This window comes from Ovis canadensis, chromosome 15 (assembly GCF_042477335.2).
Source record: "Ovis canadensis isolate MfBH-ARS-UI-01 breed Bighorn chromosome 15, ARS-UI_OviCan_v2, whole genome shotgun sequence".
Lineage (NCBI taxonomy): Eukaryota > Metazoa > Chordata > Mammalia > Artiodactyla > Bovidae > Ovis > Ovis canadensis.
In genome coordinates this window covers 67831192-67843914 of record NC_091259.1, presented here as the reverse complement: position 1 = coordinate 67843914, position 12723 = coordinate 67831192, and the positions used below count along the sequence as shown (strand labels likewise).

At 40.5% G+C, this 12723-nt stretch overlaps 1 long non-coding RNA gene across 1 annotated transcript; it reads right to left on the bottom strand.

Moving 5' to 3' along the window:
* Window positions 1-259: 259 nt before the first annotated feature.
* LOC138420276 (uncharacterized) lies at window positions 260-2341 on the bottom strand. Its single transcript, XR_011249198.1, has 2 exons — window positions 2155-2341; window positions 260-752 (listed from the first exon to the last, which is right to left on the bottom strand). It is a non-coding gene; the product is annotated as an uncharacterized lncRNA (long non-coding RNA).
* Window positions 2342-12723: the final 10382 nt, after the last annotated feature.

Below are 12723 nucleotides of genomic sequence, written 5' to 3'. Positions count from 1 at the left end.
GCTGGGAGGGATTAGGGCCAGGAGGAGAAGGGGATGACAGAGGATGAGACGGCTGGGTGGCATCATCAACTCGATGGACATGAGTTTGAGTGAACTGAGGGAGTTGGTGATGGACAGGGAAGCCTGGCATGCTGCAATTCATGGGGTTGCAAAGTCAGACACGATCGAGTGACTGAACTGAACTGAAAATCTGTCATTGTTTCCATTGTTTTCCCATCTATCTGCCATAAAGTGATGGGAGCAGATGCCATGATCTTCATTTTTGAATGTTAAATTTTAATAGTGTTTTCACTCTCCTCTTTCACTTTCATCAAGGGGCTCTTTAGTGCCTCTTCACTTTCTGCCATTAGGATGGTGTCATCTGCATATCTGAGGTTATTGATATTTCTCCTGGCAATCTTGATTCCAGCTTGTGCTTCATCCAGCCCAGGATTTTGCACGATGTAATGTGCATATAAGCTAAATCAGCAGGGTGACAATATACCACCATGACATACTCATTTCCCAGTTTTGAGCCAGTTTGTTGTTCCATGTCTGGTTCTAACTGTTGCTTCTTGATCTGCATACAGGTTCATTCATGGTAATGAGACTCCATTTGATGTCAGTTTCCCCCATTGTCACTTCCCCAATGTATCTGCCTCCAGAAAGTTTGCTTTGCCTAACTAACCTACCTCTCAGTCTTCCATATTATCATTTCTCACTCCTCCACTGCCTTCTTGGCTTCCCAGGTGGCTTAGTGGTAAAGAATCCACCTGTAATGCAGGAGACACAAGAGATGTGGGTTAGATCCCTGGGTCAGGAAGATCCCTTGGAGTAGGAAATGGCAACCCGCTCCAGTATTCTTGCCTGGAAAAGCTAATGGACAGAGGGGCCTGGCAGTTTCCAGTCCATGAGGTGGCAGAGCTGGACATGACTGAGCACGGCATATCCATTACCTTCTTATTGGAACATCTTTCAAGAGCCCAAGTGGGAGAATCGTGGTGTCAGATGTCCTAGTGAGGCTGAGAAGCAGGTGAAGGACAAGTGTTTTATTCTTGTATTTGTGTAGCCCTCTTCTGTGTATGGTTTGAAACTAGTGGCTTACTTCTAAGAAATATGGCAAAAGTGATGAGCTTTCACTCCCTATGACTTTCATCTTAGTACTCTCTTTCCTCCTCTCTCTTGCTGGCTCTGATGAAGCCAGATGTATGAGCCATCTATGGAGAGACCCTTGTGGCAAGCAATCCAGGGAGGCAGGCAGCCAATAGGTCCTGAAGAACTGAGGCCTTCAGTCCAAATTTCTGTGAGAAAATGAATCCTGTCGACAACTATTGGAGTGAGCTTGGAAACGGATGCATTCCCAGTTGGGACTTAGGTTGACTGCAGTCTTGTCAAAGCATCTAACTAAGCTGCAGTACATTCCAGGCCCTGGAGAACAATGAGATAATAAATTTGTATTATTATAAGTCACTAAAAAATTGTTTAAGGTGTTCCCCTGTAGAAGGGTACCCCTGCTAGTAATTTGCTGCTGCTATTAAGTCACATCAGTCGTGTCCAACTCTGTGCGACCCCATAGATGGTAGCTCACCAGGCTCCCCCATCCCTGGGATTCTCCAGGCAAGAACACTGCTACTATTCAAAGTTGACGATTAAAGGAAATTTCCTTTTTAGATTTCAGGCTTTGAACTGTGGTCGAGATTTATGTACCCTTTTGTTTGAATCATCTTACATTTGGAGAAGAAAAAATGCTATTATATAATTTATACACATGGAATAAATCCAGTATTGGCTAAGGTTATTCATTTGTAACTACATAGAAATCCCAATTAGTTGCTTGCTCCCATGAATTCTGATCCTAAAATCCCTTGAACAAATCTCTGACTCTTCCTAATTGTTTCTACAAGTAGCTTATTCATTTATTTATTGATTGTATATTACATGGAAGAACTTGGGCTAGAGATTATAGACATTAAGAGAAAATTTAAATAAATACACAGATAAATAAGAACAGTCCTGTTTTGAGGGCTGTTAAATGCTGTTGGGAGTAGGACAGACAATCATAATTACTGATAGAAATGTGGATTCATCTAGGACTCAATTTAGGGAAGACTTCCTGAAGGCGGCAGCATGTGAGTGAAATCCTGAGTCTCAACTAGGATTTTAAAATATACTTACTCATTTGGCTATGCCAGTTCTTATATTTGCAGCACACGGCTGGCCCTTTAGCTGTGGCAAGCAGGCTCTTTTAGTTGTGGGATCTTTCATTTGTGACATGTGAGTTCTAGTTCCTTGACCAGGCATTGAACTCAGGCTCTCTGCATTGGGAACGCAGACTCCTAGCCACTGGACCACCAGGAAAATCCTTTAACAAAGATTTAATAGCTGGTGATAAAGATAAGAAAACTGAAGAGACAAGTGAATTTCCAGGTGGAGAGAGGAGCATGTGCCAAATAGAATTTATTCTAGGGGGAAGTGAGAGTCTAAATTAGCAAAATAAAGTTAGAGCCAAAGCTGAAAATGTAAGAAATGATAACTTTTAGGGGAAGCTAAACCATTTGTACCTCATTGGCCACATTTCAAAAACAGAAATACTTGAAGAGAATAGACAAGTCTTGGGAGTAACTAAGGAGGCCAAATGTAAGCACAAAAGCCCCCACTAGAAGGAGGGCTGTGAAAAACCAATCTTTGCTAATGGCTTAAATTTTGTATCCAGCTGTAGTTGATTATGATCATGCTTGAAAGTGAGCTCAGGCAGAGTTGCCAGTTCTCCTGGTTTTTCAAGGAAATAATAATCTAGATGTATGTAAAATTGACTGATTTTTCATTACTGGTTTAAAATTTTTAAAAATGTTGTTCAGTTCAGTTCAGTTGCTTAGTCATGTCCAACTCTGTGACCCTATGAGTTGTAGCACGCCAGGCCTCCCTATCCATCACCAACTCCCGGAGTTCACTCAAACTCATGTCCATCGAGTCGGTAATGCCATCCAGCCATCTCATCCTCTGTCATCCCCTTCTCCTCCTGCCCCCAATCCCTCCCAGCATCAGAGTCTTTTCCAATGAGTCAAATCTTCGCATGAGGTGGCCAAAGTATTGGAGTTTCAGCTTTAGCATCATTCCTTCCAAAGAACACCCAGGACAGATCTCCTTTAGAATGGACTGGTTGGATCTCCTTGCAGTCCAAGAGACTCTCAAGAGTCTTCTCCAACACCACAGTTCAAGAACATCAATTCTTTGACGCTCTGCCTTCTTCACAGTCCAACTCTCACATCCATACATGACCACTGGAAAAACCATAGTCTTGACTAGATGGACCTTAGTTGGCAAAGTAATGTCTCTGCTTTTGAATATACTATCTAGGTTGGTCATAACTTTCCTTCCAAGGAGTAAGCATCTTTTACTTTCATGGCTGCAGTCACCATCTGCAGTGATTTTGGAGCCCCAAAAAATAAAGTCTGACACTGTTTCCACTGTTTCACCATCAATTCCCATGAAGCGATGGGACGGGATACTGTGATTTTAGTGTTCTGAATGTTGAGCTTTAAGCCAACTTTTTCACTCTCCTCTTTCACTTTCATCAAGAGGCTTTTTAGTTCCTCTTCACTTTCTGCTATAAGGGTGGTGTCATCTGCATATCTGAGGTGATTGATATTTCTCCCGGCAATCTTCATTCCAGTTTGTGTTTCTTCCAGTCCAGCGTTTCTCATGATGTACTCTGCATAGAAGTTAAATAAGCAGGGTGACAATATACAGCCTTGATGTACTCCTTTTCCTATTTGGAACCAGTCTGTTAGTCCATGTCTAGTTCTAATTGTTGCTTCCTGACCTGCATATAGGTTTCTCAAGAGGCAGGTCAGGTGGTCTGGTATTCCCATCTCTTTCAGAATTTTCCACAGTTTATTGTGATCCATACAGTCAAAGGCTTTGGCATAGTCAATAAAGCAGAAATAGATGTTGTAATGGCCAAATAAAACATTTTTGTTTTATTTATAGTCCAAGGGTTATCAGTGGTGGAAGAGAATGCTGTGTAAATCGAGTGTTATCTTAGGAAGATTAGGAAGATTCAGTGTTTGTTACAGACTGGAGAGGTTAACAGTGTCGAAAAAATTGAACCAGTACAGTTAAACAGGAAAGGAAGATTTTATTCAAGACTAACGTCATAGGGAAGCGAGACTATTATAACAAAGGGAGAGATTGAACTCAATTCCATTGTAACAAAAGGCAAGAGTGTATTTAAGTGTTAGAGTGTGCGAACAGAAAAATACTGAAGGAAGTTAGTAGGGTCATTGATCGCTGTGTTTAAGCTGCCTGTATTTGCTAATTACTTGTTGTCAAAGTTAGGCTCCCGCCCTTCCATGTAGAGGTGTTCTATCTTTGATAATTATATTTCAAAGAGATGGATCTTGGGTTCTCAAGAAATCTATTCGTCTATCATAGATGATTTGCATCTTAAAGGGGCTGAGAAAGACCTTATAATTGCAAGTTTTCTAAAGTAAGCTGCTCCAAAAGAAGGGATGTCAAGGGCCCATAATCAAGAAGAAAGTTGTCAAAAATTTATTCAAGCTGAGGGAAATGTTAAAGCCATCTTGGTCAAAAGATAAATGCAGGGTATTGAGTTAAAAGCTATGGTAATAGTCCATGTATTAGGTTCTAAAATCTAAAGTTGAAGGACTAATGCCTGAGTTGGGAAAATTTGTGAAAAATTTTGAAATGGGCCAAAAACATTACTAAGCACTTTCAGTAGAAGAGTATGTGTTTTTTAATGCACACTCTACCGGCTATCTGGTTCTATGGGGTTTGTGCCTTTCATGGTCTGTGAGAAATTTTTCATCCTGTTTTATAATAGAAATTGTAGTTAACTGGCAGCAATTCAAATGAATCTTTTTCATAGACCTTCAAATGAGATCTGTCAGGGACAATTCATTTTCCTGCTCCCTCCACTCATATAGTAAGCCTGTTTTATATCTACATATAAATTATTTACACCTCTTTATAAATTGATTTCAGTATTTCTTTTTGCTTATATATGTGGGGTCCTTTGAATAATTGGAACGTTTTACTGGTTCCCTTATTAATGAGCGAGTTGATAGAATATTTGACACATGTTCATTTTAATATGATAGTTTTGATTTTATCTTTAAAAATTGTTTTTTAATACCTGTAATAGAAAAGAAATTCATGACCCAGTGATGAGTGTGGGGCTTAAGGAGAAGGGAAAAGATGAAGAAGCTGTTGAATTGTGAACCAAGGTGCCTGGATGACTAATTTATCATAACCAGATATAGGGGAAGCAGGATGAAGACAAGTTCTTGTGTTGTAGAGAGCGGAAAGGTTTTCTTTTCTTTTCTTTCTTTCATTTTTCCTTCCTTATTTCCTTCTTTCCTTTCTTCTTCTTCTTTTTTTTTTTTTTAAACAAATATTGAGTTTGAGAGGAAGTTATAATATCCTGGCCAATGTCTTGCCCTTTGGAAAGGTGTGACTGGAGCTCTTGAGACAGGCCAAGGCTAAAGGCATCAATCTGGAAATTGTTTGCATAGAAGTGGCTATGGAGTGATAATCTCCCTGAGGAAGGAAGTAAAGAGAGGAGATGAAGACAGAGTCTTGAAGATCTCCCAGATTTAGGGACAAGATGAAAAGTTGAGACAGCAGAGCAAGGTAGATCAAAAACAATAAAATGCTCACTATTTTGAGGGGTGGGGCAGCTAGGAACCTTTTTAATCTCTCATCTATTTTTTTCCCCTGAGAATTTTGTTTTAAACCTCATAGCCTTATTTCTATCATATAACCTGCATTTACACAACCTGGCCTCCATGTCTTCAATATGCATCCCTCTCCCTTGATAGCTCTGAGTCTGCCTGTCACTTGGAACCCAAGAACCAAGGTGTACAACTGGGCGCAAGTGGATTCGTGTCTCTGAGTATCAGTTTTCTCATATGACAAAGGGGACAATTATGCTTTCTCCATACAGTAATTGTGAGAAATAAGTGTGATAACACGAGACACTGTCTAGCACAGCACTTGGCAAATAGTAAATGTTCTTTGGCTCTGAGGTTGAATTGCCAAATAAGCTACCCCATGATGGCATGATTCATCTGTAACTTGTGCCTACAGCTGAAAGATTTATAATTATACTGCATTTATTGGGGGAGAGCTATTTATCACAATGAAAAATTGTTTTTTGTACTCTAAGAGAATTAGCTTTCTTCTAAATTTCATTTTCTTATTTCTGTTTTCCTTTTCTTTTCTTGACTTTACTGTATCCTGGGAAACATTTTTTCCCCTTGCCTGTGTGTCATTTCATGATAGACTGTCATGAGCTTATACACAGAGACTACAAAAATATCAGGAAAATATGGAATTGTAAAGCTAGAGTTCAGTCAAATACAGAACTTTAGTTTAATATGAAACTTTATATTTTTTTTTCTCCACGGGCATTGCATATTGTAGGGAGCATGCAGGTGGCTTGCTCTAAGAATTCAGGAGTAATTCGGTAATTTGTTCTCTGCCAGCATCTACTTTTTGTGTTACATTTTATCCATGAGCTTTTCTTAAACACATATTTATAATTGAAAGGTTTAGGGGCCCATTGTATGCTTTTTTTTTGATTGTTGCATTCACATGAAACTTTCTCTAGGAATCAATCTGAAAATAATGCTTTTTTATTTTTAACTTCATCATGCCCAACCCTTCTTTATGGAAGGGAAAAAGAAGAAAATCTTTAGGTTCCTGTTGAATTTCCATCCCTCTCCTATAGTTTCAAAAAGATCAGACAGATTCCACATATTGGCAGCCACATAAAACAGAAACAAAATCAGATGCATATGTGAAGCTGTGATAAAAGAAAGCTTTACAGAAAGGAAATAAAGGGCAAGCAGGCATACCTGGGTGTCAGCTGAAGAAAGTCTTACTGTTGTAATTAAAGGCTCAGAGAAAATAGTATCAAGCATTGCCTGTGGACCCACTGTTGAGTGACTCATTCGTTTGGTTCTTCTGTAAATGGGAGACCCAAGTGCCTATTTAGAAAATCTGTTGATATGGTATAATATGAAACACTGTAATAACCGTTGTGATTTTTCAGATCCTTAGTCTGTGCAAGAACTATGTTAAACGACCTGGCATCCATTTGTCTAATCCTAGTGGTAGTTCTATGAAGGGGGGAACCAGCATTGGCTTCATTTTATAGGTGAGAAAACTGAGCCCAGAAAGGTTAGATAAGCCACCCCAAGTTTATACCTGGTAAATTCCAGAGACAGAATGTGAACTTAGGCTCTATGGAGTCAAAGACTATCCCCAATCATTCTGCTAAAAAGTTCACCCTACATTTTTAAGTGTCCAATTAATCTACTTAAGAATGAGTCTATCTAAGATACAAAGTTGAAGGAAGCCAGTACAACCATCAAAAATAGTTTATGTTCTCAATTATTAAATCATTACTTTAGGTATTTATTTCATTGTCCCATGCGTGCTCAGTTGCTCAGTCACGTCTGACTCTTTGTGATCCCATGGACTGTAGCCTGCCAGGTTCCTTTGTACATAAAAATTTTCCAGGCAAGCATACTGGAGTGGGTTGCCATTTCCTGCTCCAGGGGATCTTCCTAGCCCGGGTTTCTAACATGCATCTCTTGTGCTTCCTGCATTGGCAGGCGGATTCTTTTACCACTACACGTGCATTGCTGGCTTGAAATGCAGCATTCAAATAACTGAGATCACGGCATCTGGTCCCATCATTTCATGTCAAATAGAAGGGAAAAAGTGGAAGCCGTGACACATTTTATTTTCTGGGCTCCAAAACTACTGCAGTTGGTGACTGCAGCCAAGAAATTAAAAGACACTTGTTTCTTGGAAGAAATGCTATGGCAAACCTAGACAGTGTATTAAAAAGCAAAGACATCACTTCAACAGAAGTCCATATAGTCAAAGCTATGGTTTTACAGCTAATCATGTATGAATGGTATGAATGTGAGAACTGGACCAAAAAGAAGACTGAGCACTGAAGAATTGATGTTTTTGAACTGTGTTGTTGGAGAAGACTCTTGAGAGTCCCTTGGACTGCAAGGAGATCCAACCAGTCAACCCTAAAGGCAATCCATCCTGAATATTCATTGGAAGGACTGATGCTGAAGCTGAATCTCCAGTAGTTTGGCCACCCGATGCAAAAAGCTGACTCACTGAAAAAGAAGCTGATGCTGGGAAAGACTGATGGCAAGAAGAGAAGGATGCAACAGAGGACGAGATGGTTCGATGGTATCACTGACTCAATGGACATGAGTTTGAGCAAACTACAGGAGATGGTGAAGGACAAGATAGCCTGGTATGCTGCAGTCTATGGAGTTGCAAAGAGTCGGACCTGACTTAGCAACAGAACAACAACAACTCCAGGGGATCTTCCTCACCCAGGGATCGAAACTATGTCTCTTGCATCTCCTGCATTCTCAGGCAGATTCTTTTACCACTACACCACGTGTGAAGCCCATTTCGTTATATGTTTAAGGTAATAATTCAGTTCCATGTACCTCAAATAGTGGGCCTGGTAGGTCTAACAGTGTATATTGATTACTTATGGATCAAGAAGAGTGACAAGTACTAACTAGATCTTTTTGTTCCCCTGCCTCCTTCCTTCCTTTTTTTTTTTTTTTTTAAAGAAGCATTTATTAAACACTTACTAAACTCTTGGACTGGAGCAATGAGAAACTTGCTACATTTACAGTGCTTTCATTCCAGAAAATTTGACAAATAATAAGTAAATATGAGTATTTCTGATAGTGATCAATGGCATGGAGAACATAAAATAGGAGGCTGTGATTATAACTGGGTAGTAGCGTTCCTTTAGGCAGAATCGTCCTGAGATATTCGGCTAATGACCTGAGGGATAAGAAGCCAACCACCCAAAGAACTGAAATCAAGCCTCCCAGGAATTAAAAAACAAACACACAAAAAACAGCAAGGACAGAAGCCCTGTGAATGGAAAGACTTTGGTATATTTAAAGAACCAAGTCGATGTGACTGGCACATGATAACAGTGACAGGAGTGGAGGCTAGCGTTAGAGGGTTGGAATAGTCACTTAGGACCTTGCGGGTTCTTGTAAGGAGATTGGACGTTCTTCTCAATAGAGAAATAATTTAAGTGGGGATGGTGCCATGATCTAAGTTTTAAAAGCTAACTCTGTTGTGAAGAGAAAGAACTTAGAGGTCAGGAGTAGAAGCAGAGGGGACATTCAGGAGGTATTTAGAGTGAGGTAGGACAAGGATGATGGTGGCCAGGTATAAGACCAATCAACCAAAGGTGCTGTTTTTTAGAGGGAAAGGGGTAAAGGATGGTAGGTAAGCAACTAACAAGGTCTACTGTAGATGAGATAACAAAGGATGAGATTAAGAGAAGAATCAGATTTAAGAAGTACAGAAGTATAGAAGCTGTTTTATTCTATGCAATTTATGGATATTGTGGTTTATTATAACAAAAAAGTTTCTTTGTGGATATATACATCTACCTACCCAGACCACCTGACCTGCCTCTTGAGAAATCTGTATGCAGGTCAGGAAGCAACAGTTAGAACTGGACATGGAACAACAGACTGGTTCCAAATACGTCAAGGCTGTGTATTGTCACCCTGCTTATTTAACTTCTATGCAGAGTACATCATGAGAAACGCTGGACTGGAAGAAACACAAGCTGGAATCAAGATTGCCAGGAGAAATATCAATCACCTCAGATATGCAGATGACACCACCCTTATGGCAGAAAGTGAAGAGGAACTAAAAAGCCTCTTGATGAAAGTGAAAGAGGAGAGTGAAAAAGTTGGCTTAAAACTCAACATTCAGAAAATGAAGATCATGGCATCTGGTCCCATCACTTCATGGGAAATAGATGGGGAAACAGTGGAAACAGTGTCAGACTTTATTTTTGGGGGCTCCAAAATCACTGCAGATGGTGACTGCAGCCATGAAATTAAAAGATGCTTATTCCTTGGAAGGAAAGTTATGACCAACCTAGATAGCATATTCAAAAGCAAAGACATTACTTTGCCGACTAAGGTTCGTCTAGTCAAGGCTATGGTTTTTCCTGTGGTCATGTATGGATGTAAGAGTTGGACTGTGAAGAAGGCTGGGCGCCAAAGAATTGACGCTTTTGAACTGTGGTGTTGGAGAAGACTCTTGAGAGTCCCTTGGACTGCAAAGAGATCTAACGAGTCCATTCTAAAGGAGATCAGCCCTGGGATTTCTTTGGAAGGAATGATGCTAAAGCTGAAACTCCAGTACTTTGGCCACCTCATGCGAATAGTTGACTCATTGGAAAAGACTCTGATGCTGGGAGGGATAGGGGGCAGGAGGAGAAGGGGACGACCGAGGATGAGATGGCTGGATGGCATCACTGAGTCGATGAACGTGAGTCTGAGTGAACTCTGGGAGTTGTTGATGGACCAGGGAGGCCTGGCGTGCTGCGATTCATGGGGTCGCAAAGAGTTGGACACGACTGAGTGACTGAACTGAACTGAACTGACATCCATATTTTGTTTTCCTTCAAGTCCTTCACAGTTCATAGCTGAGGCCAATGATTTGTCTTCCTTCTCCTGCCCTCTTCCTGAGCCCTTCTGTAGGCTCAACAGCACCTCAGGGTCTAGGACCACTAATGAGGATCGAGTGAGATTAAATCTGAGAGTCAGTGCTAAAGCACGCTTTGAAAAAGTGAGGCTCATACTTCCTTTAGAGACTGGAAACGACTGATGTTTAAAACGAACTATCCTCCAGGCAATGGAATATTATTCAGCACTAAGAAAAAAGAAGCTATCAAGCCGTGAAAATATTTAGTGGAAACTTAAATGCATATTACTAAGTGAAAGAAACTAATCTACAAAGGCTCCATACTTTTTGGTTCCAACTTTATGGCACTCTGAGCTGCCCCAGTGGCTCCCTGGTAAAGAATCCACCTACAATACAGGAGCCACAGGAGATGTGGGTTTGATCCCTGGGTTGAGAAGATTCCCTGGAGGAGGGAATGGCAACCAACTCTAATATTCTTGCCTGAGGAATCCCATGGACAGAGAAGCCTGGCAGGCTGCAGTCCATAGGGTTGGAAAGAGTCTTGACACCACTAAAGCAACTTAGTATGCATGCACATATGACACTTTGGAAAATGTAAAGCAATAGAGATAATAGAAAGAATAGTGCTAGGGATCGAAGGAGGGAGAGAGATGAATAGGCAGAACACAGAAGATTCTTATGGTAGCAAAAATCCTTTTAATTGTAATACAATAATGGATATATATCATTATAAATTTGTCCAAATCCATAAAATGTACAACAATGAGAGTGAACCCTAGGTATGTTGTGGACTTTCAGTGTTATGAACTATCAGTGTAGGCTCATTTGTGTTAAAAAAAAAAAAGAACTATTCTGGTGAGTAATCTTGTTCATGGTTAGGTTTCATGAAGTGAAGTGAAGTGAACTGAAGTTGCTCAGTCGTGTCCAACTCTTTGTGACCCCATGGACTGTAGCCTACCAGGCTCCTCTGTCCATGGGATTTTCCAGGCAATAGTCCTGGAGTGGATTGCCGTTTCCTTCTCCAGGGGATCTTCCCGACCCAGGGATCAAACCCAAGTCTCCTGCATTGTAGACAGACGGTTAACCATCTGAGCCACCAGGGAAGCTCTATACAGTCAACAAAAACAAAACCAGGAGCTGACTGTGGCTCAGATCATGAACTCATTATTGCCAAATTCAGACTTAAATTGAAGAAAGTAGGGAAAATCACTAGACCATTCAGGTATGACCTAAATCAAATCCCTTACAATTATACAGTGGAAGTGAGAAATAGATTTAAGGGACTAGATCTGATAGATAGAGTGCCTGATGAACTATGGAATGAGGTTTGTGACATTAAACAGGAGACAGGGATCAAGACCATCCCCAAGGAAAAGAAATGCAAAAAAGCAAAATGGCTATCTGAGGAGGCCTTAAAAATAGCTGTGAAAAGAAGAGAAGAAAAAGGCAAAGGAGAAAAGAAAAGATATACCCATCTGAATGCAGAGATCCAAAGAATAGCAAAGAGAGATAAGAAAGCCTTCCTCAGTGATCAATGCAAAGAAATACAGGAAAACAACAGAAAGGGAAAGACTAGAGATCTCTTCAAGAAAATCAGAGATACCAAGGGAACATTTCATGCTAAGATGGGCTCGATAAAGGACACAAATGGTCTGGACCTAACAGAAGCAGAAAATATTAAGAAGAGGTGGCAAGAATACACAGAAGAACTGTACAAAAAAGATCTCGACCCAGATAATCATGATGGTGTGATCACTCCCCTAGAGCCAGACATCCTGGAATGTGAAGTCAAGTGGGCCTTAGGAAGCATCACTATGAACAAAGCTAGTGGAGGTGATAGAATTCCAGTTGAGCTGTTTCAAATCCTGAAAGATGATGCTATGAAAGTGCTGCACGCAATATGCCAGCAAATCTGGAAAACTTAGCAGTGGCCACAGGACTGGAAATGGTCAGTTTTCATTCCAATTCCAAAGAAAGGCAATGCCAAAGAATGCTCAAACTACCGCACAATTGCACTCATCTCACACACTAGTAAAGTAATGCTCAAAAATCTCCAAACCAGGTTTCAGCAATACGTGAACCGTGAACTCCCTGAAGTTCAAGCTGGTTTTAGAAAAGGCAGAGGAACCAGAGATCAAATTGCCAACATCCCCTGCATCACGGAAAAAGCAAGAGAGTTCCAGAAAAATATCTATTTCTGCTTTATTG